Here is a 25,135-nt window from a genome sequence, read left to right on the forward strand (position 1 = left end):
CCCCTGAGAAGCAGGCAGCCTAAGCTTTCCTAGGAAAAACAAAAACATTAGAACAACCATCCCTGAGGACATCTGGGGCTTTCAGATCGCGGCACAGCACGGGTGGTGGCAGAAACACCAGGCTTCTCAAGACTGAAACAACCCAGCCCCAAACATACTTGGTCCCTCATCCAGGAAGCTGCTCCCAGGGCACACTTTGTCCTCTTCTTTCCTCAGCCTGGGCCCTCACAGGTGACTGGTTCACTCTCCAGTTTGTGGGGCCAGCCCACATTCCAAAATGGATGGCAGCCAGGCCGGCCTCTGAGCTGTTCCGAGACCTAGGAGGATTCAAAAGTCCCTCCCGCGGACCTCAGGTCCATTCTGGGTTTCTGCTGGCAGCAGAAGGGCAAAGCAGGGCCTAGGAGTGTAAAACAGGTAGGTTTCCTCAGGCTGGCAGTAAAGAGATGAGGCTCAGGGGGACAGAGAGCACAGAGTGGAAGGAACCAGAAGGCTTTTCTCCCCACCTAACCCAGATTTCTGGAGAGCAGGTTTTAAGATCCCATTGGATTCAAGTCCTGATTGCATGACCTCACTTGTCCAAGTCTAGGTCTCCTTCTGTGTAAAATGAGGATGGGGGTTCCTCCCTTGCTGTGTTGTTAGAAGAATTAAATTAGATATTGTACATAAAGCATGTACACAGCAGCAGGACATAGTCACCTGCCAAAGTATAGGAGCTATTATTGGCTACTGTCGTCTGTCTTTTGGGCATGTATGCCAGCAGAGATAATTACAACAATCATCCACTTGGGGTAGTATTTTGTAATTTCCAACTCAGGTGGCACACATTTCCTCCCTGGGCTCTCTGGGAGCCCACCGAAGGAGATTTTATTGCTATGACTGTTCCCACTTTATTAAGGAGAAAACTTAGAAGAAAGATAAAAGTGGAGACAGGGAGAGTTGCGGACAAGGATGGGACACAAATGGTTCACTGGTTTCTACCTATTCAGGGATGGACCACGGAGAGGGAACCACATCCCCAAGGAATTCAGGCCGTGTGGGCCAACACTTGTCCAATCGCAGGAAAAACAAGCCAAAAAAAATGCCCAGCCAGGGTGGGCTATGGAAAAGGAATAACAGACCCTAGAATCAGAAGCTCTAGACTCACATACCAGTTATACCTTTTCCTCCAGACCTCTGTTTCCTCATCTGCAAAATGGGGATAACATTAGTACCTAATCAGATGGTAGTCCTCTGAGGACCAAATGAGACATGACAGGTGAAAGGGCTTTCTAGGAGTTCCCGTCGTGGCGCAGTGGTTAACGAATCCGACTAGGAACCATGAGGTCGCGGGTTCGGTCCCTGCCCTTGCTCAGTGGGTTAACGATCCGGCGTTGCCGTGAGCTGTGGTGTAGGTTGCAGACGCGGCTTGGATCCCGCGTTGCTGTGGCTCTGGTGTAGGCCGGTGGCTACAGCTCCGATTCGACCCCTAGCCTGGGAACCTCCATATGCCGCGGAAGCGGCCCAAGAGATAGCAACAACAACAACAAAAGACAAAAAGACAAAAAAAAAAAAAAAAAAAAAAAAGGGCTTTCTAACCATAGAATAGTACCCATTTTTATTATTATTATTGAAAAGAGTATCTTGAAATCTTCTCTCCAGCTTCCATTCCCATCTTGAAAACTCTCAATCACAGATTTGTCTTTTTCATTTTTTCCACAGTACATCATATTTCCTCCTCCAAAGAGTTGAACATATTGCATTGCTATTATCTATTTATGTAATAGCTTCATTATCTATTGCCATCTGAGCCCTCCCTACTAGACCACAAGCACCAGGAGGCCAGGACTATGCCATGTCACCATTATGTCCAGGGCTAGCCCAGGGACTAGCATATAATAGGTATTCAGTAAGTGCTCACTATATAAAGAAATGAATGTGCCTCCAGTTTCTCTAATCTAACATCAGTGCAGAGAGATGAGAGGAACTCCAAGGGGAAGTCAAAGACGAACTAGTCTTCTTTCCTGATTCTTTCATCTCATCTCCATTGCACTGGTCATATAAATTTAGAGCAAGAATAATGCTCAACAAACTTTGAAACTACTGTTTAAAAGAACGCCCTGAGTTTTCAGAGACCAAAGAGGAAAATACACCACAGGAGTCAAGGGCTAAGGGAAACTGGTGAAGTTTCAACATGTAGAAACAACCAGAGGCAAGAAACTGGAAAGCTACCATGGGATCCGGTCTACAGGGCCAGAGGCAGACTTCTGATGCTGAAACTGGCCATGGGGCCATGCCCTGCTACAGACTTGTCATCACAAAGCCAGCTTAGTGTGATGCCAGGCGCCAAGCTAGCCAGCCATGGGTCAGGGTAATGTCAACCAGGAATGAAATAAATCTGGGGGGAGGTTCCAGCCAGAAACTTTGGCCAAGTATTTTTATCTAGACAAAGCAATTGTCCTAAAATGGGTCATTAGAGTGCTTTTAAAAAACATGCTCAAAGACAAAAATTGACTTTTTAATAAATGGTGCTGAGACAATCAGCTACCCACTGGGGAAAAAAAAAAAATAATCAGACCCATACTTCATACCATACACAAAAATAAACCTCAATCAGATCAGAGATCTAAATGTAAAAAATAAATAAAATCACACTAGCAGTAGGGAAAAAATATGAATGAGTTCCTTTATAACCTGAAAATAGGTAAAGGCTTCCAAATTATGGTTCAAAATGCAAGTGCAATAAAAAAGATTGATCAATTTGACCACAGAATTGTTTTAACTTTTGAGTAACAGAAACACCATAAACAAAGTCAAAATGCAACTGACAAAGTAGGAGAAAATATTTGCAAGCTTTATCACAGATAAAGGGCTGATTTCTCTGATATTTAGTCTTGAAAATGAGCAGAGGAAGAAACAAAAACCCTGATAGTAAAATGGACAAACCTGAATAGAAAATTCACGAAGAAATATATCAAAATGGCCCTTAAACATAGGAAAAGACATTCAACTTCACTCAAGACTGGGAGAATGTAAATTAAAACCACAATGAGATAACCATGCCCTTTCTGTTGGAATGGCAAAATTAAAAAGAATGACAAAACATACTTTGGCAAAGCTGTGGAGAAACACACGATCTAATACATTACTGGTGAGAATGCAACTATCACAGCACTTGGAGAGGATTTTGGCAATATCTGACAAGAGTACATATGCATTCATTTTTTTGACCCAGCAACACCAGATCTAGGAATTTACTCTGAAGGTATACCTCCAACACTACAATGATACATATGCATAAGGTTATTCATGCAGCAATATCTATAATTGCTAAATGTTGGAACAAGCTCAGTGCACAGATATAAGAGACTGTTGAAACTACAATATGTGAATATAATGGAATACTAGACAGTAGTTAAAAAGATAGGCTAAAATTGTTTTAAATGGAGTGACTTCCAGAAAATATTGCTAAGTGAAAAAAGCAAAATGCAAAAGATTATCTACATTATGCCACCTTTATTTAAGGAAGAAGGGGAGTTTTGTTTTGTTTTTTTTTAATGTATCTGTTAACTTGAGCAAAAAATTATCACAAGAAGAATAAATCTGATACTGATGAAATTCATCACATCCAGGGGTTGGTGGAAATGGGACAGAAAGGATGGAAGGGTTGGAAATAGAGTCAAAGAGATGAGGAGTGACAGTTCTCTGGACATACCTTTTTGTATAGTTTTGACTTTTAAGACTGTATCACTCGGAGTTCCCATCATGGCGCAGCAGAAATGAACTCGACTAGAAACCATGAGGTTGCAGGTTTGATCCCTGGCCTCACTCTGTGATTAAGGATCTAGCGTTGCCCTTAGCTGTGGTGTAGGTTGCAGAAGTGGCTCGGATTTGGTATTGCTGTGGCTGTGATGTAGGCCAGCGGCTACAGCTCCAATTCAACTCTTAGCTGTTTTTCAAATGAAGAGCATAACCAAACTTAAGAAGAGCAATAAAAAGAACCTGGGGGAGTTCCCGTCGTAGCTCAGTAACGAATCCGACTAGGAACCATGAGGTTGCGGGTTCGATCCCTACCCTTGCTCAGCAGGTTAAGGATCCAGCGTTGCCGTGAGCTGTGGTGTAGGTTCCAGAGGCGGCTCAGATCCTGCGTTGCTGTGGCTCTGGCATAGGCCGGTGGCTACAGCTCCAATTCGACCCCTAGCCTGGGAACCTCCATATGCCGCGAGAGCGGCCCAAGAAATGGCAAAAAGACAAAAAAAAAAAAAGAACCTGAGTACATCTTGGACACACGATTTTGGCTAAATACCCTCAGGCTAAAGACAAAAATGAACTGTAAACCAATATTGAAACTCAAGTAGCAGGTGTGTTTTTCACAGTAGAATAGGCTAGCAATTCTACAGTGATTTAGCATGTATTCTGGGAAGAAATAAATAAGACTCAATTTGCTCACTATTAGAGACGAGAGTTTCAAATATGGAATGGGGAAGGCTGAAATGAATCCACTGCTGTTGAACTGGAACTAGAGGTGCAAGAGTGAACCTGTCATTTTAATAAAGAATAGATATATACATACATACATATACAGAGGTATATGTATATACGGAGAGAAAATACATGTATGTGCATATGTATATACCTGCCCCATATATGGACACACACACAGATATGTACACACACATAAAAAAGCAGGGGATTGTATAGATTGGGACTGGCTTGATTAAACTACATCAAATCAGTTTCCATACTGCAGGGTTCCTCAGCGTCCTTAATTTCCTGATGCAAACTCTGAATCACCAGCAGGACAAGATACTAATCCACGGTTTCTCAAATTATTCGACCATGAAACCCTTTCCAAAGGGCATGACACAGAACTAGAGTTCACCTAAGAGTTCTGAAGAGGAGCAGAACCCGGCTGGAGGCTCCGCCCCTTCCTCACTGAGGACTTGGGCAAACTCCTTTCAGCTGCAAAAAACTGGGCTAACATGATGAATTCTCAGCGGCAGCGTGGAGAAGATTAAATGAGATCACATCCAGGCACCTTATGAGTTTTGCTCTCTCCGCTCTCTCCCCGATTCCCCTTCTCTCCCCACTACCTTTCCTCCAACACTCCCATCTTATCCCCTCAGGGAGCCAGGTCCCGCTGCAGCCAGCTTCCAAACAGAGCCTCTGTTGGGACCGTGGGGAGAGTGCAAATGAGCAGGCCAGACCGCCTGAAAGCAATTAGCTTTGTGGAAGGCTGCGGCCTTTTCTTTCCTCCTTTTGAAACTGGTTCTGCCTGAGTCCAGCACCTGGGTGACAAGTTGGATTTGATTTAAGAAGCCAAAAGAAAAGGGAGGAAAAAAAGAAGAAATGGAAAGCAATTAGCATGACTTGCAGAAAATTATAAGCCCCCATTCCAATCCTGAGGAGGCGGGAAGTGTGGCAAGGGGAGGGTGGGTACACCCACCCCTCAGACCCCTGTCCCTGATGCTGTTCTGTGGAGGCCAAGAGCTTCTTTCTCTGCATTTAGCTTAGTCTTGGCTGGAGGCATTTGGATCACGGGCTGCACACTGAGCAGGCAGCTAGGATTAGTTGGAAAACCCCCAATCAATTTTAAATGAATTTGAAGTGAGCCAAACCCGGAGGAGCCTGTGCATTCTGAGAGCTGGTGGCTGGAGCGGTTGGAGAAAGCAGGACGGAGATGAGTCCACTGTGATTTCTGATCATGCTATTAGCCCTGCCCGCAGGCTCAGCCTCAAAGCTAGAGGTTCCCCACGTAGGGATGAGAAATCAATCGCTGGTCGGTCCCCTGGCAACAGGACCAAGGGAAAGGGACCAAATTCACCGAGGGGCCAGGCAGAGTGGCTGAAGCGACCAAGGACAATTCCATCAGCCCTTCCTCATGGTGCTCCTCTCACTGGTAATAAGTAGTAATAAAAAATAATAACGGTAATAATAGGTAATAATAAATAATGGTAATAATAACTACTAATAAATAAATAATGGTGATAGTAAGAACAATAATGGTAATAATAAACAGTAAATAATAGTAATGGTAAGTAATAATAATAATAATAATGGTAATAATAAGAGCAGCCATCTGTTAGGTGTCTTCAGTGTGTCAGACACTGCTCTGAGCTCTACAGTGTGTGTATTCATTATATTATCCCAATTTAATCCTTATAACAACCCTGCAAAGGAAACATTCATTTACTAAGATATTATTTACCAAGAGAATGCATTCTATGTTCCAGAAATTGTGCTGGAGGTGCTGACAATGTCATAATGACCTTACAACAGTGGAGGAATCACTGTCCCATTCTACAGATAAGGTGACTGAAGTTCAAAGGGGTAAAGTTTTGAGGAAAGTGTTTCCATAGACTTGAGCCAGCTAATGAAGGCACCACCACAGACCTCCCCACGCCCCACCTGAGGCTGCATGTTGACAAGTGGAGATGCTCAACAGACAGCAGACAGCACCCCAAATACAGCCTTGATGGGAAGTTATTTCTTGTCGGCAAGAAACAGAACTTTTTCTATGGCAAGGACAAGCTCTCTTGTTAAACAAGCACAATCTGTAACTTCGTAACAAGTTAAGCTGATGTGCAAGTTTTCTGAGCAAGAGTTTGACAAAGCAAATGTAAGCTGACCACTGCAGGGAGTTCCAGGGGTGGTGCAGGGGGGCGGGAAACTAAGAACCGTGAGGTTTCAGGTTTGATACCTGGCCTCGCCCAGTGGGTTGGGGAATCCTGCGTTGCTGTGGCTGTGATGTAGGCCGGCTGCCACAATTCCAATTCAACCCCTAGCCTGGGAACCTCCATATACTGTGGGTGCAGCCCTAAAAAGCAAAAAAAAAAAAGTTGACCACCTCAGCACCTAAGGCAAGCCCAGCAGACATGGGAGGATAAACCGAAGCACAAAAGCAGTAAGTAATTTTTCTTGACTGATCAGATTCACACCTGGAATTTCATCCATCAAGAATCACAAAGTGTTAGAACCAGTAAGGAAGCTGATCCACCCCTAAAGTGCATGTCTCCTGGCTCCAACTCCTCAGAGATTTCACTATTTTAATCATTTCACACCTCTTTCCAATGACGTTTAAAAGCATTTTGATTATATATACGTAGCTTAACTATTAACATATAATACCACTGACTTAAAAAATAGGTACAACCTAAAAGCTGAGAGTTATGTTTTTGTTTGTCTTTTTAGGGCCGTACTAGCTACATATTGGAGGTTCCCAAGCTAGGGGTCTAATCAGAGCTGTAGCCGCCGGTCTACACCACAGCCACAGCAACTCGGGACCCAAGCCGCTTCTTCGACTACACCACAGCCCACAGGAACACCAGATCCTTAACCCACTGAGCAAGGCCAGGGATCTAACCCGCATCCTCATGGATACTAGTCGGGTTTGTTACCACTGAGTTACAATGGGAACTCCCAAGAGTTATGTTTTATTCAGTGGACAAAACTGAGAACTTAAGCCCAAGAAGCAGCATCTCAAGTAACCCTGAGAAAACTGTTCCAAAGAGGCGAAGGGGAGTTCCCGTCATGGCGCAGCGGAAATGAATCTGACTAGGAACCATGAAGTTGCGGGTTCGATCCCTGGCCTCACTCAGTGGGTTAAGGATCCGGCATTGCCGCGGCTGGGATCTCACATTGCTGTGGCTGTCGTGTAGGCCAGCAGCTGTAGATCCGATTAGACCCCTAACCTGAAAACCTCCATATGCCTAGGGTGCGGCCCTAAAGAGGACAAAAGGCAAAAAAACAAACAAACAAAAAAAAAAAAACAAAGAGGCGAAGGGCAAGAGGATATACAGGAGTTTTGCAACAAAGGGCAGGTAGTCAGAACAAAAGATTACTGTTAATGAGCTGAGATCAAGAGCTAAGTTTTAGCTATTTTCTTTTTTTTAATTTTTATCTTAATACAGTTGATTTAGAATGTCTTCAATTTCTGCTGTAGAGCAAAGTGACCCGGCCACCTATAAACATCCTTTTTTCCCCCATTTTATTTTTTTTAACTTTTTTTTTTTTAGGGCCGCACATGCAGCACATGGAAGTTCCCAAGCTAGGGTTAAGTCAGCCTACACCACAGCCATGGCAACACCAGATCCGAGCCACATCTGCAACCTACACCACAGCTCATGCAATGCTGGATCCTTAACCCACTAGGCAAGGCTAGGGAGTGAACCCACAATCCTCATGGATACTAGTCAGGTTCGTTACTGCTGAGCCACAACGGGAACCGCTCCATTTTCCATCAGGTTCCTTCTCAAGAGAACCTGTACAGTTCCCTGTGCTATACAGCTATTTCTTTTTAACTGTGATAAAATATACATAAAATTTACCACCTTAACTATTTTTTTCCTTTTAATAGCCATAAAAAAAGAAAAGAATTCCTGGGCTGGGGTCAAAGGAGCTGCAACCGAGGCCTATGCCACAGTCACAGCAATACCAGATCCAAGCCAAATCAATGACCGGCTCTGCAGCTTGTAGCAATGCTAGATCCTTAACCCACTGAGCAAGGCCAGGGACTGAACCTGAATCCTCAAAGCGACAACATCAGATCCTTAACCCGCTAAGCTACAATGGGAACTCCTTAACTATTTTAAAATATTCAATTCAGTAGCGTCAAGTATATTCACTCTGCTGTCAGACCAGTCTCCAGAAATTTTTCTTCTTGCAAAAGTGAAACTCCAAGAGTTCCCGTCATGGCGCAGTGGTTAACAAATCAGACTAGGAACCATGAGGTGGCGTGTTCGATCCCTGGCCTTGCTCAGTGGGTTAAGAAGCTGGTGTTTCTGTGGGCTGTGGTGTAGGTTGCAGACGAGGCTCAGATCCCACGTTGCTGCAGCTCTGGCATAGGCTGGCGGCTACAGTTCCAATTGGACCCCTAGCCTGGGAACCTCCATATGCCTCGGGAGCGGCCCTAGAAAAGGCAAAAAGATCAAAAAAAAAAAAAAACAGAACAAAACAGTGAAACTCCATACCCAGTATACAACAACCTCCCATTTCCCACTCCCCCAAGAATCCCTAGGCAACCACCATTCTGCTTTTGGTTTCCATGAGTTTGCCTACTCTGCAAATCTCATACAAGTGGCATCATACAGTATTTATCCTTCTGTGTTGGGCTTTTTTCACTTAAGTGTGATGTCTTTAAGGTTCATCCATGTCACAGCCTATGCCAGAATCTCCTTCCTTTTTAAGGCTGAATAATATTCTGTTGTATGTGTACACCACAGGTTTTTATCCTTTGTCAGCCAATGGACATTTGGGCTGCTTCCACCTTTTGGCTATTGTGAATAATGCTGCAGTGAATATGGATGTGCAAATATCTCAAGACCCTCCTGAAATTCTTTCATGTGGATGCCCAGAAGTGGAATTGCTGGTTCATATAGTAACTATTTTTAAGGAACTGTCATGCTGTTTTCCACAGCAGGTGCACCACTTTACATTCCCATCAACAATGCACAAGTGTTCCAATTTCTCTCCATCCTCAGAGGAGCTAGGTCTGGACCTTTCTGAATCTGATCGAAAGCAGGACAGTGAGTGGAACTCTTCAGGAGTCAGTCAAAGATACTGACCAGAACTCAGGTAACTGAATGCTACTACAGACAGATCTAGAATTTATCCAACAAGAAATGAAAGAGGCCATGAAAGATAAATGTATTTGCTGATCACAGTGGCAGAAGACTGGGAGGTAAGGACTAAGCCTGGAGGAATAGCCCAGTTGGGTGGCCCATTAATTTGCAAATGGCAGCTGCTAATTGTTTTTGCAAAGATCATTCTCTAAATTAAACATTCCCCTACCCTCCTTACACTTGCTTAGCAAACCCTTCTGCATTTAAAAATAAATACTAACTTCTCTCTGTTGGAGTTACCCAAAATCAAAATTAGAGACGCCCGTGAGAGTTAACATCTGGAGAGATTTTCATTTTTCATATACATAATCCTTACAGCAACACTTCGGGGTCAACATCATCATTCTGCTGTAGTCCTCTGGTGGGGAGGCAAGCAATGAAGGCTCCTAGGAGAGAGCCCGCCACTCCTAGCCTTACTGCACATCCCACCCAGGGCAGGGGATTAGAAGGAAGGACATGGTCAGATTTCTGGCGCCGAGAATGATGCATTTACTAACTGGCAGGGACACTGTGCATTTAAAGTATATGCACAAAGATCAGTGCTTGTCAGGGGTCTGGGGAGAGATGGGGATGAAGAGGTGGAGAATCAGTTATTTTTAGGGCTGAGAAACTGTTCTGTATGATACTGTGATGTGGATACAAGTCATTACACACCTGGCAAGACTTATAGAATATACAACACGAAGAGTGGACCCTAATGTAAAAAAAGTAACTTAGAATTGGAAGTGGTAGAGTCCGGACCAAACTCAGATATTCTGATCCTAGAGTCTGTATTCATACTGTTATTCCACCCCACTTCTCTAGAAGAATAAAATTTTCTTTGATGTTTATTTCTTTTTCTGCTTTCTGAAGCCCCCAGTTCTCTAAACATTACGTAGATGCAGATGGCAATGCACACAGGTGCAGGCGCAAGTACACATGATAACATCTGAGTCTCCTTCCTCCAGATTCTGTGGCTTCCCAGCTTCCCTGGTCACAGTTTCAGCGAGAGGCAGGTCCCTCTGCCCAGGGTTAGCCCTATGGAGAGTCACACCAAGAAGTCCCCGGAGAAAAATGACAGAGGAGAGTTCCCATTGTGGCTTAGCGGGTTAAGAACACGACTAGTGTCCATGAGGATGCAGATGTGACCCGACCTCACTCAGTGGGTTAAGGATCCTTCGTTGCCATAAGCCACGGCGCAGGTCGCAGATGCAGCTCGGATCTGACCCCTGGCCAGGGAACTTCCATATGCCGCAGCTGCGGCCCTAAAAAGAAAAAAAAAAAAAAAATGACAGGGATATTAAATCATATAGGGATACCCAGGGCTTTATGTCCTTCAAGAGAATGATCTTTTTGTTTGCAGAGGAAAAATAAGATGGATTCAGTCATTCAATAAACATTTACTGGGGCCTTGGGAAACACAGATGAGTAAGATGTAGTTCTTGCCCTCAAACAGTTCGCTGTCACAAGGCTGGAGTGGGTAAGGCGAGCTAGCCTATAATTACAGGCAGGAGTACTAGTCAAAATATTTTACACCTGGAAAACACAGACGCCAACCAATTAGAAAGGATGCTCAACTGTCCAGAATACACTTCAACGATAAATAACCACCTGGACACAGTCATGGGCATTAGTCAGCTCCGGCTGCCGTAACAAAACAGCGTAGATTAGGTGGCTTAAAAGACAGCAATTCAGGGAGAGAGCTGGGCAAGAGATAGAGATTTTGAGAGAAAGGAGAACTTAATGGTTAAGAACAGAGGCTCTCTAGACAGACTGCCTGGGTTTAAAACCCAGCTCCCAATTTTTTTTTTTTTTTTTGCCACACTCATAACATGTGGAAGATCCAGGGGTCAAACTGGAGCCACACTTGCGACCTGCGTCACAGCTGTGGGGATGCTGGATCCTTAACCAGCTGCACTCCAGGGGAACTTCACCACTTTGGGTTTTAAGTTTGGTTTTTTTTGTTTGTTTGTTTGTTTGCTTTTTAGGGCCCCACCAGCCGCATGTGAAAGTTCCTAGGCTAGGGGTTGAATTGGAGGGGTAGCCGCCAGCCTACAGCACAGCCACAGCAACGCGAGATCCAAGCCTCATCTTTGACCTACACCACAGCTCATGCCAATGCCGGACCCTTAACCCACTGAGGGAGACCTCGGATTGAACCCACATCCTCATGGATACTAGACAGGTTCGTTACCTCTGAGCCATGACATGAACCCCATAGAGTTCTTTTTTTTTTATTTAAGTATAGTTGACATACAATTTTATACAAGTTACAGGTGTATAATATAGTGATTCACAACTCTTAAAGGTTATGCTTCATTTATAGTTATTATAAAATATTGGCTAGATTCCCTGTGTTGTACAATATATCCTCATATCTTATTTTATACCTAATAGTTTATATATCTTGATCTCCTACTCCCATATTGCCCCCCCTTCCATCCCCCCACTGGTAATGACTAACTTGTTCTCCATATCTGAGTCCGCTTCCTTTTTGTTATATTCACTAGTTTGTTGTATTTTTTAGTTTCCACATGTAAGTGATATCATAAAATGTCTGTCTTTCTCTGTCTGACTTATTTCACTTTACGAATACCCTCTAAGTCCATTCATTGAGTTGCTGCAAATGGCAACATTTCACTATTTTTTATAGCTGAGTGGTATTCCACTGTATCTATATACCACATCCTCTTTATCCATTCATCTGTTGGTGGACACTTAGGCTGCTTCCTCATCTTGGCAACTGTAAATAATGCTGCTATGAACACTGGGGTACACGTGTCTTTTCAAATTAGTGGTTTTGTTTGTTTTTTTTCAGACATACACCCAGGAGTGGAATTGTGGAGTCATGTGGTAGTTCTATTTTTAGGCTTTTTGAGGAACCTCCATACTGTTTTCCACAATGGCTACACATTACGTTCCTGCCAACAGTGTATGAGGGGTCCCCTTTCTCCACACCCTTGCCAACATTTGTTGTGTTCTTTTGGATGATAGCCATTCTGACAGGTGTGGTTTTCATTTGTAGACCCTGATGATTAGTGGTACTGAGCATCTTCCATATACCTGTTGGCATTTCCACTTTACTTTTTTTTTTCTTTTTAGGGCCACACTTGCAGCATATGGAAATTTCCAGGCTAGGGGTCAAATCAGAGCTGCAGCTGCCGGCCTACACCACAGCCACAGCAACGCTGGATATTTAACCCACTGAGCGAGGCCATGGATCAAACCCACATTCTTACAGATGCTAGCTGGGTTCGTTACCACTGAGCCACAACAGAAACTCCAGGCATTTCCTCTTTGGAAAAATGTCTATTCAGGTCTTCTGTCCATTTTTTAATACAGTTGTTTGCTTTTCGGATGTTGAGCTGTATATCCCAGCTCCCACTTTCAAGCTGTGTGACTTGGAGCAAGTCACCTAATCATGCTGGGCCTCAGTTTCCTCGTGTGTAAAAGAAGGTAATAACAACACCAAACTTCTAGCTTGACTGCGAGAATTAAATGAGAAAATACCCATAAAGTACATAAAACAGTTCCTGACACACAGTTAATACTCTACAAGTAGTTATAGTTTTATTATTTGGCATCATAGGCATAAAGATAGCGATTGAAGTCTGGGAAGTGAATGACATGAGAATGACAGAAAAGACTGAAGGAGTTTCTGCTGTGGCTCAGCGGGTTAAGAATCTAAGATCCATGGGGATGCAGGCTCAATCCCTGGCTTTGCTCAGTGGGTTGGAGATCCCACGTCACTGTGGCTGTGGCATAGGCCAGCAGCTGAGCTCTGATTTGACCCCTAGCCCAGGAACACACATGTGTAGTGGGTGTGGCCCTAAAAAAGAAAGGAACATTTAAGAGACAGCTGAAGGAACACTAAGATTTAAGGATTAGATAAAAGAGGAGGAAGAAGAGCTGCAAAAAAGACAAAGAGACAGAAGAAACCACATTTCCAAAGAAGGGAATTCTGAGATATTTGTGCAACCAGGTTCAAAGCGGCAGCATTCACAGAAGCCAAAAGGTAGAAGGAACCCAAGTCATCCATTGACGAATGGACAGGAAACAAAATGTGGTGTGACATACACCAGAATAATATTCTGCTTTAAAAAGGAAGGAGGAGTTCCCGTCGTGGCGCAGTGGTTAACGAATCCGACTAGGAACCATGAGGTTGCGGGTTCGGTCCCTGCCCTTGCTCAGTGGGTTGATGATCCAGCATTGCCGTGAGCTGTGGTGTAGATTGCAGACACGGCTCGGATCCTGCGTTGCTGTGGCTCTGGTGTAGGCCAGTGGCTATAGCTCCGATTGGACCCCTAGCTTGGGAACTCCATATGCCGCGAGAGCGGCCCAAGAAAATGGCAAAAAGACAAAAAATAAATAAATAAAATAAAACAAAAAGGAAGGAAATTCTGACGCCTACTACTCCATGGATGAACCCTGAGGACATTACACTAAGTGAAATAATTTAGTCACAAAAAGACAAATACCGTATAATCCCACTTCTACGAGGTCACTAGGGGAGTCAGAGTGGCAAGACAGAAAGCAGAGTGGTGGCTGCCTGTGTGGCAGGGGAGGGAGATGAGGAGTTGTGGTTTCATGAGTAAAGAGTTTCAGTTTTGCTCTGGAGATTGGTTATGCCACAACAAGAATGTAGGTAAAACGTATACTTAAAAATCATTAATATGGTCTATTTTGTATTATGTGCATTTTGCCACAATTTAAAAGCTTTTTTAATGTTAATAAGGAAGTGGTCAACAGTATTGAATTCTGCTGAGAGATCAGAACAGAAGAGGGCCCTTGGCCTTATGGGAAGGAAGCCACTGGCAAGGCTGCAAGAGCAGCAGCAGAGCTGAGAAACAAGACCACAGTGGTTTTTGGAGGGAGTGGGAGATGAGGAGGAAACAGAAAGCCAAGAAGCTTGCCTGGAAAGGGGTCCTACACATGTGACCACAGCAAAGAGAGGAGAGGGGCTTGAAAAGGGGTTTTTTTCCTTCCTTATTAAATTCCTATTTAAAACTGCAAAACTAAGGCATGCTCATCCAAACCACTTAGGCAGTCCATGGACCTACAGCGAAGACATCGATGAGCCTCCCATGCCCTCCCCCCTTCTCCACCCAGATTCCTCGTGTTAACCGCCCAGGGAGGCTCCATGCTTCCCCTAACGTGCATACATGCACAGTGTGTGCAAAGGCTCTAAGACAGAAGCAAGCTGCGTTCCAGGAAAAGTCTGCCCTCTCAGAGGACAGGAGCAAGGAAGATGGGGGTAGTGTGGGGAGGTAGAAGCACAGTCAGGTGGGACTCTGCAAGCCTGTACTTTATCCCAAGTGCAATAAGGAGTCACAGGAGGAGTGAGGTAGGAGGAGACAGATTCCGTGTTGTGGTCTCAGGAATTATTCTGACTGCTGGGGGCTGAAGTAGAAAGACTAACCAGGAGGCCCCAGCAAACAGGGAGGGAGACCATGGTGGCGCCCAAGATGGCAGGGTGGGATGGTGAGAAGTGGTTGGATTTAGGACATTTTGAAGGGAAACATGACAGAACTCGCCCCAGGATGGAGCCAGTTTCTCAAAGTGGTTAAGAAAAGCCCCCTTCAGATAGCTTGGAAGAGAGAGAGACAGGCTTCAAACCCAACTCGTCTATTCCACAAATATTTACTGGGCATCTGGACTAGGCAGCAGGGGATGGGAGAGTGAAGAAATCCCAGTCCCCCTTTCAGGAAGCCCATTCTCTGGAGAGCCAGTGCACCCCAGCAGGCAGACCTGAGCCAGGCGGCCATGTTCACATCCCAGCTCTGCTGCTCAGCAGCTGTGTCACCTCGGGCAGGTGACTTGACCACTGTATGCCTCGATGTCTTCATCTGAGAAATAACAGAAAATGTATACATTGATCTCTGCCCCTGGTTCCTAGCACAGAGCATCTAAGACCCTTGTAGCTGCCTAGGTGGTAAGAACACCAGGAGCATCTTTTGTTCCAATATTTGGCCTTTGACCCCAGTTCCTGACACAGAGCTCCTAGATCCCTTGGAATTTCCTGAGTGACAGGAATGTCCTTAGTTTAGTGGGATGACTCTGGGTGGGCTCCTGGGTAACTTCAGGATGGGGGCTGCTCACCAGAAAGCTCAAGCCATGATGAGCAGTTTGGAACTTTATGTCCCTCCCCCCACCCTCCAGGAAGGGGAGAGGGGCTGGGGATGGAGTTCCTGATCCACCACGCTGAAGTGACGAAGCCACCCCCCAAATCCTCAAGGTACGGGATTCGAAAAGCTTCCTAGTTAGTGAACAGCCCCATGAGCTGGGCAGGCAGCCCATTTCAACTCCACCACGACAGAAGCTCCTGAGCCTCGGACCCTTCCCGACCTCGCCTATGTGCTTCCTCATCTGGCTGGTGGGCTGAATCCTTTCTCATTTCCTTTATTATGTAACAAACCAGTAAACATTACATATATGTGATTATGCTATATGATAATATAAACTAATAAGCCAGTAAACACAGTGTGTCCTTGAGCTCTGGGAGCTGTTCTAGCAAGTGACTGCACCAAAGAGGGGGTCGGGGGAAGCTCTGATTTATAGCCAGTTGGTCAGACGCACAGGTGACAGCCTGGATTCCCAAGAGGCATGGAGCAGGGTGGGGACAGTCTTATGGGGACTAGGCCCTTCACTCATGGGGTCAGCACTAACCCTGGCTAGTGTCAGAACAGACTTGAACTAGAGGACGCCCAGCTGGTGTCAGAGCACGGCTCGGTGTGGAAGACCCACACATCTGACGTCACAAGTGCTGTGAGCGTGAGGGTAAGGGAGAAACACAGGGGTGGTTTTTCCTCTTCATCACCCATAAGAGAGAAATAACCATCATCCTTCTTTCCTTGTTGCTCACTGTGAATAGATGACTTAGTATTAAAAAGTGCTTAGACTAGTACCTGGCACAGGGGAAATGCTTTGCAAATGTTAACAGTTATTACTGCAGAAGTCAAGCTCTTAACTTTTATGCTATTGGCCCTCAGCTGTTTTTTTGTTTGTTTCGTTTTGTTTTTCAGGGACGCACCTGTGGCATATGGAGGGTCCCCGGCTAGGGGTTGAATCAGAGATGCAGCTGCTAGCCTACACCACAGCCACAGCAACGCAGGATCCAAGCCTCGTCTGTGACCTACACCACAGCTCCTGGCAATGCTGGATCCTCAACCCACTGATTGAGGCCAGGGATAGAACCTGCATTCTCATGGATACTAGTCAGGTTCGTTAATGGCTGAGCCATGACAGGAATTCCTGGGCCTCAGTCTGAATTTCCCATCTTGACAATGCAAATTATCAGTGAATTTCTCCCTTGGTTCAACCAAATTGAGAAAGCAAGGCGGAGGGGTCACTGGCAACTGACTCTATAGAGAGCAGAAGTTATTAATAACGGTAATAATAATAAATGTCAATACCCAACAACTGGAGACACTGCCGTACAAATGTCTAGAAGGATGTGTGCATTGAAATAAAAGGATAAAACAGGTCCCAAAAGAATGACACTGTGTGGTAGAACCACAATGGGATTAATGGTGGTACTTGACTTCTTTTCTTATTTTATTTATTATTTCGTTTAGTTCTCCGTAATAAGATTCATTTCCTAACCATAAAAGCAACCACAAAAGTTACTTTTTTAAAGTAAAATCTGGGAAAGAATCTGGAAGCCCAAAGGAAACAGGACTGCCCCCATGTCCCTTCCCTTTGCTTTCATCCCAGGACATGCCCTGAAAAATGAACAAGCACCAAGTATTCACCATTGTCCCAAGGTAAGATCACAGAGGGATGACTCAGAAATGGCTTCTGACACCAGGCACCTCCTGAGCCAGGAAAGAACAGGACAGCCAGCTTTGCAGAGAATCCTTACTCTCGGAAGGAATGGGGGGCGCAGGGCAGTGGGGTTGGGAGAGCTGATAGCATGTTCTGACCCTGAACCACACGAGGCCAGACTCGCCTAATTAACTGTACTAATTGCATAGAGGGAGCTTTAAGCAAAGAGACAGACCCAAAACACTATGGAATCAAAGAACATCCAAGTTTAGAATCCCTTAGTCTGACTCCCTCCACCTGCAATAAAAATCAAAACCTCTCAGCACCAAGACTTGTTTTGCTTCAGCTCCCCACAGAGCTTTGCACAAGACCAGGTACAAGGGAAAGGCTGTGCTTTGATTATTTTAATCCATATCTCTTGTTTTCCTTACCCAGCATCTATTGCTCCTTTTCCATCTCAGGAAACAACCCGCCCAGTTTGGTGGGCCTGTCAATCAAGGCAACCCTCCTCCCCCTGCCCAGGAGGTGGGCACTCAGCCCAGGCCAAGCCAATCAGATGCTTTCTTCCCTGAACAGAGGCAGAGTGGATTCCCCCAACAAGCCTGTCCATGGGCTCAAATGTCATCCACATCCCTGGAGCTGAAATAGTCTTTAACTTTGTGGAGACCTGTTCTGCACTTTTTTCCGCTTGAGAGCTCCCCAATACAATCCTTTCTGATTTAAGGATGCCAGAGTTCTGTGTCTATTGTTTGTACCCAAAGAACCCAAACTTTCCTACTTGGCATCAAGAAAAAACTCAGATAAAAACAACGAAAATAATTAGCATTGACCTGGTTGCTATGAATAAGTTATTTTCACATCCACTGTCTCTTCTGCACTTAGAGCAAACCAGCAGCTCAGGGAGGTTCAGTGCCTTGCCCTAGCCCACACAGCTAGCAGGTGACTAAAAATATGGCCTCAAACCAGCTCGTGAGCTTCCTGGACGAGAGCTCTGTAGTCCAGATGGGAACCTCGGTTGCATCAGTCCTCCCCACCCCAGCCAGTCCTTTGTGGGCGTTGAAGTTTTCCCTACTTGCAGGTTATGTGGAACTATTTTACAGATTCCTCAGGGGCAGGAAGAAGCCCTGTCTCCTGCCCCTCCTTTTCAGAGTCAGGCCTCCACTGGAATCTGTGTCCAGGCCCCAAGCAAGTTCTCCATGCTAGAGCCACTCATGGAAAGTGGAGTCAGCAAATAAGCAAACCTCAGGCCTTGGCAAGATTCATGTCGGAAACATCTATTTGAAGTCCTCGGGGCTCAGTGGTAAAGAATGCGGACAAAAGCTTACATTCTAATGAAAAAGATATTTTACAGACGAATACACAACATAATAACACATTATATATACAATACACAGTTCTATGCATTTATATACAGAGTTGACCCTTGAACAACATGGGTTTGAACAGCACAGGGCCACTTAGACACAGATATTTTTCTTTCTTTTTTTTTTTTTTTTTTTTTTTTTTGTCTTCTTGCCTTTTCTAGGGCTGCTCCCATGGCATATGGAGGTTCCCAGGCTAGGGGTCCAATCAGAGCTGTAGCCACCAGCCTATGCCAGAGACATAGCAATGCGGGATCCAAGCCGCATCTGCAACCTACACCACAGCTCACGGCAACACCGGATCCTTAACCCACTGAGCAAGGCCAGGGATCAAACCCGCAATCTCATGGTTCCTAGTCAGATTTGTTAACCACTGCGCCACAATGGGAACTCCCACAGATATTTTGCAATAAATACAATTGGCCCTTTGTATCGGCTGACGCCAAATCTGCAGATTTGGAGGGCCAACTGTGGGATCTGAGCATCTGCAGTTTGGTGTCTGCAACTGGTCCTGGAACCAATCCCCGGTGGAGACCTAGGGCAGACTATAATATAACACCAGGTAATGATAAATGCAATGAAGAGATACAAAAGAGAACAAAGAGCTGGAAGTGGAGTTTTACACAGACAGGGGTGGGGGAGTACATTTTAGCGGAGATTGGAATGAGCACAAAGCAAATTAGGCGACCATCTGAGGAAGAGCATGCAAACCAAGCAAGAAAAGTGCAGAAGGGGCTTCTGAGGCGTGCAGGGAACTTCCCAGAGGCCAGTCTGTGCCCAGGTGGCAACAGGGATTGACGGTAGGGAACAGGCAGAGCCACAAGAGGCAGGACAAGCAGGGTCCCAGTAAGGACTTCATATTCAGTCCCAAGTGTGCTCAGGAGCTACGAGAGGGTTAGGGGTTGGATGGAGGGAAAGAGAAGAGCATCATCTTTTTTTTTTTTTTTTTTTTTTAATTGTCTTTTAGGGCCACACCAGCAGCATATAGAAGTTCCCAGGCTAGGGGTAAAATTGGAGCTGCAGCCACCAGCCAATGCCATAGCCACAGCAATGCCAGATCTGAGCCACATCCTCCACCTACGTACGCCACAGCTTTCACCAACACCAGATCCTTAACCCACTGAGTGAGGCCAGGGATCCAACCCACATCCTCATGGATACTAGTCAGGTTCTTAATCTGCTGAGCCACAATGGGAACTTCAGCATGATCTATTATTAAGTCATTCTAGCTAGTGGAAACAGCATGATGGAGAAACAAAACGTGGTATATCCACACAATGAAACATTGTTTGGCATAAACAGGAATAAGTACTACTATGTGCCAGATACACAAAAAAACACATACTGTATGTTTTCATTTATCAGAAAGATTCAGAAGAGGCAAGTCCGTAGAGACAGAAAGCAGATCAGTGGTTGCCAGGGTCGGGGGGAAAATGGGATGGGGAGTGAGTGATAACAGGCATGTAGGGTTTCCTTTCCGGGGTGATGAAAATGTTCTGGAACAACACAGCAACGACAGTCACACAACACTGTCAGCATTCTAAATGCCAGTAACTTAGACACTTTAAAATGATTAAAGTGGTGATGTTCATGTTCTGTGTATTTAAATACTTTAAACAATTTAAAAATAAAGGGTTGGAGTTCCCGTTGAGATGCAGCGGAAATGAATCTGATTAGCATCCACGAGGATGTAGGTTTGATTCCTGGCCTCGCTCAGTGGGTTAAGGATCCGGCGTTGCCATGAGCTGCGGTGTAGGTCACAGATGTGGCTCAGATCTGGTGTTGCTGTGGCTCTGGTGTAAGCCAACAGCAACAGCTCCAATTAGACCCCTGGCCTGGAAACCTCCATATGCCATGGGTGCAGCCCTAAAAAAAAGACAAATAAATAAATAAATAAGGATTCTGACTTACATATGCAGAGAAGAGATAGGGAAAGAAGAAAACAAAAACCAAGAGGAACGCTCATCCAGTTCTGCCTCTGCTCTGGCACTTTCCTTCCCTTCGCCAAGCCTCAAATCCTGCACCCATGAAAATAGGGGCCCACCTCTTGGGCTTGGTAAGAGGACTGGAACACTTCTGAAGTGACCCAGGGCTCCGTCCATGGATCTTTCCTCTTTCTGACTCAGACTCACTCCCCTGGAGATCTCATCCAGGCTCACGGCTTTGATTTCCACCTCCCAACTTAACTCCAGCCCAGTCTCACCTGAACTCCGTCCGACCCGGCGTTTCCACTGAGTTTCTAGCTGGCACCTCCAACTTAACGCGGCCAAGATAAACTGCTGGTCTCTGCCCCTCCCCTAATGTTCAGCCTTGCTCCCTATCTCTGTAAACAAAGACTCCAGCCTTCCAGAGGGAGGGCAAATAACCAGGAGTCCTTGACTTACCTCTCTTGATCTCATCCCCATCAGTAAATGCGGCCGATGCTGCTTTCAAAATACATCCAGAATCCGACCCCTTCTGGTCCAGGCCACCACCACCTCTAGCCTGGATTACTGCAATAGCCTCCCGGCTCTCTCAGCTTCTGCCGTTGGCCCTCCAGTCTGTTTTCAACATGGCAGCTCAAGAGATCCTGTCCAAATATAAGTGACAGTGTGTCCATCCTCTGCTGAACCAAAAAACTTCCCACTGAAGACCCTTGTTCCTTTTACCCGCTCTCCCACATGCCCATATAACACACACCCTTACCTCCCCCCTGTCTACACAGAGAGCGCTTCTCAGCAAAGTCTCTGCTGGCCACCTATTTAGGGTTGTCAGATAAAGTACAGAATTCCCAGTTAAATGTGCATACTCAAATAAACCAGGAGTGACTTTTTCGTATATGAATGTCTCATGCAATAGCTGGGACATTTTTACACAGGGCAGGCTTATACTTTAAAATGTTCTGTTACTAGATGACTAGCTAAAGAAGAATATGATAGATAGACAGGTAGGTAGAGATATAATACTACTCAGCCATAAAAAAAAAAAGAATGAAATTTTGCCATTTACGACAACATGGGTAGATTTGGAGGGTATTAGGCTTAGTGAAATAAGTCAGACAGACAGAGAAAGACAAATACTCTATGTCATCACTTCTATGTGGAATCTAAAAAATAAACCAGTGAGTACAACAAAACAGAAACAGACTCACAGAGAGAACAAATTAGTGGTTACCAGTGGGGAAAGGGAAGGGAGAGGGGCAATATAGGGTTAGGGGATTAAAACAGTTAAAAACCACTACGCGTAAAATAAGCTACAAGGCTGTATTACACACCACAGGGATTATGGCCATTACTTTATAATAACATTAAATGAAGTATTATCTATAAAAATACTGAATTAATATGTTGTACACCTGAAACTAATACTGTAAATCAACTATACTTCAAAAATAATAAAATAAAATTTTGTTGTTTATCTGAAATGCCAATCTAATCAGATGTCCTATATTTTATTTGCTAAGTCTGGCAAGTCTAACCTAAAGTGATATCCACCCCAGTACCAGTAATCCCCCCTTCTCTGCATTTATTTCTCTCCCTGGCATTTATCACTACCCAATATACCATATGTGTTAGTTACTTATGTTTCTTATTGTCTGTCTATACAGTAGCCACACGTGGCTACTGGGCATTTGAAATGAGGCTAGCACTCCTAGACTTAATATTTTATTTTATTTCAATTAATTTCAATTTAGAAATAGATGTGATTTTTTTTCTTGGAAAATTGTGTTTTTAGAAAAACTTGCATAAGGGAATATAATTTTCAACTATAAATTTTATGAAACTGAAATACAGATCATGTATTTCCAGTGAAACTTTAGCATTCAAATTGAGATGTGCCATAAGTATAAAATGCACTTTGAATTTTAAAGACTTACTATAGTAAAAAGAATGCATGGTATCTCATTCATAAATATGATTTTTATATTGTTTAACGTTGAAGTGACATTATTAAGAGTATATTGGATTAAATATATTGCTAGAATTAACTTCAGGAAGTTCCCATTGTGGCTCAGCAGTAGCAAGCCCAACTAGTATCCATGAGATGAGAGATGTGGGTTTGATCCCTGGCCTCGCTCAGTGGGTTAAGGACCCAACGTTTTCCACTTGCTGTGGTATAGGTCACAGATGTGACTCAGATCTAGTGTTGCTGTGGCCTAGGCCAGCAGCTACAGCTCCAATTCGACCCCTAGCCTAGCCTGGGAAATTCCATATGCTGCAGGTGTGGCCCCAAAAGGCAAAAACAAAAAACAAAAAATTAACCTCACCTATTTCACTTTACTTTTTTTTTTTTTTTTTTTTTGTCTTTTTGCCTTTTCTAGGGCCGCACCCGTGGCACAGGGAGGTTCCCAGGCTAGGGGTCCAATCAGAGCTGTAGCCGCTGGCCTACACCACAGCCACAAGGCCAGATCCAAGCCGAATCTGCAACCTACACCACAGCTCAATGCCGGGTCCTTAACCCACTGAGCAAGGCCAGGGATCGAACCCGCAACCTCACAGTTCCTAATTGGATTCGTTAACCACTGTGCCACGATGGGAACTCCTCACTTTACTTTTAATCACGTGACTACTAAAAGTGTTTCAATTGCCCATGTGGCTCATTTTGTATTTCACCTGAACAGTGCTCTCCTAGGATGTAATCTCCTTTAGGGCTTGGTTCCCCTGAAAGCAGAGCAGAGAACCAGGGTGGCATTTATTCTACCATGTTTATTCTATCATTATTCCAGAATGTGATACCAGGAAGCGGAAGCAAGGGACTGGAGAGAGTGAGAAAGGGAAAAAAAAATCAATATAAGCAGGCATTATAGAGGTCAAGGTTGGTAACAGGGACTCCACTTCACGGGGGCATCCTGAAAAGTTACAGGATGACCCCAAGAATCACCTCCTGAGAGGCAGGAAGATGCTGGCTTTATCCACCAGCTCCCACCCTACTGTTGAGGGCTACTCCCGGGATGTTAACACTCCAGGCTGTGCTTGTTTATGGGACAACGCTGTTGCCACTGTGTTGGGAAAACAAAACAAAATCGAAAATACTACAGTTTGAGTCATAGAAAGGGCACTGGCAGACTGAGGCAAGTCTGGACTTGCAAGAGACTGTCCACCACACCCACAGTTGAAATCAGAGATGGACCAAGGAGCACATTTTCTTGTTCAGCTTTTAATCCCCAAAACCTAGAAAAGTGCCTGGAAGACACTTTTCAATAAATAATTCTGAAAAAAATGTTCAATAAATAATTCTGGAAAAAAATGTTCAATAAATAATTCTGGAAAAAAAAATGAATGAAAACATGCATTCAGAAAAACATACTGAATACCTGCTATGGGCTAAGTATACACATGTTCAATAAAGGATTGCTGTTTTCCCTATTTTCTATTTCGGGTACCAATTTAGAATTCCTGCCTTCAAATTTCACTGTTTTTCCAGCCTGAAAACTGCTCTTCCTGTGTCTTAATAAACAGTTACATCACACACCTCAACCCTCTCCTGGATGTCACGGTGACAAGGCTTGTCTGCACCTCCGTCCACAAGACCTAGGATGGCAGATGGGGTTGAGAACGTGGAATATGAGTCTCTCTAACAAGAAGCTCAAGTCTGGTCCTTCAGCTGATGGTCCTGCACGGGAAGAGGACAGCTTGGGAATGTTTATTCACAGCCCATAAAAGGTGCTCGGGTAAGCGCAGTTTTCTCTTTTATCATACTTCGTTGTGCACACATTAGCACACAGCAGGTGCTAATAAATGCTCAGCCAACATGTTCCAAGCTCCATGGAAAGGGCCCAGGACTGCCGACCGGCACCCCAGCACCCACCAAGGACCAGCCCCTAGGAAAATGCCTACACAGCCAAGTTCCCTGAAACACCAATGACGCTGTGCTTGCTTGGAGGCAGGAGAAGGGTAATCGGACAGGCCTTCCTTGGACGTTAATTTCTCTAAGTGGGGCAGGACGGCGGCCACCTCGCATCAAGGCCCTTAATTATCCACACCTCTCACCACTGCTCACGGCAGTCACCCCCGGCCCGGAATTACAGAGAAGCAATTCTTCTGGGTCCCCGGGGAGGCAGCACCTTTCATCACCTGCAGTTCCCAGCTGTGCCGGCTCAGGGGAAACCCAAAGGTAAAAACGCTTCTGACTCTCCCAACCAGTAAGGCCTCAGGGGTACAGGGAGAGGGAAAGAGGAGAGGCCTCAACAAAGGAAACAAGAAAAACAAAACCCCAGGTGTACAAAGAAAGTCCACAGCGGAGACTTGCAAAAACTTACCTCAGAAAACATGGCTTTGGCGTCTGAAGGCCGTGGCTGCGCCAACGCCAAACAGGCGCCGGATCCGATTTCCATATCCACTTCCGGGACACAGGGAAAGACTACAGTTCCCAGAAACCTTTGCGGTTAAGAGGCTGCCCATGTGACCGGTTCAGGCCAGTGGGCTATGGGTGAGAACTATATAAGCATCATGTTCT

The 25,135-nt window shown here is 44.9% G+C and overlaps 1 long non-coding RNA gene across 3 annotated transcripts in view; it reads right to left on the reverse strand.

The window, feature by feature from the left end:
• Positions 1-25,010, reverse strand: part of LOC102163032 (uncharacterized) — a 187,436-nt gene extending 162,426 nt beyond the window's left edge. For all 3 annotated transcript variants that reach the window (XR_014843345.1, XR_014843348.1, XR_014843347.1), the window contains exons 1-3: positions 24,939-25,010; positions 24,152-24,292; positions 21,085-21,269 (exon numbers count right to left, since the gene is read on the reverse strand). This is a non-coding gene — a long non-coding RNA (uncharacterized LOC102163032). The remainder of the gene's footprint in view (positions 1-21,084; positions 21,270-24,151; positions 24,293-24,938) is intronic.
• Positions 25,011-25,135: the final 125 nt, after the last annotated feature.

The sequence above is a fragment of the Sus scrofa genome, chromosome 4, assembly GCF_054392235.1.
Source record: "Sus scrofa isolate SSC_HxYL_T2T_F1_AM1 chromosome 4, Sscrofa_HxYL_maternal_Yorkshire_Landrace_v2.0, whole genome shotgun sequence".
Classification (NCBI taxonomy): Eukaryota; Metazoa; Chordata; class Mammalia; order Artiodactyla; family Suidae; genus Sus; species Sus scrofa.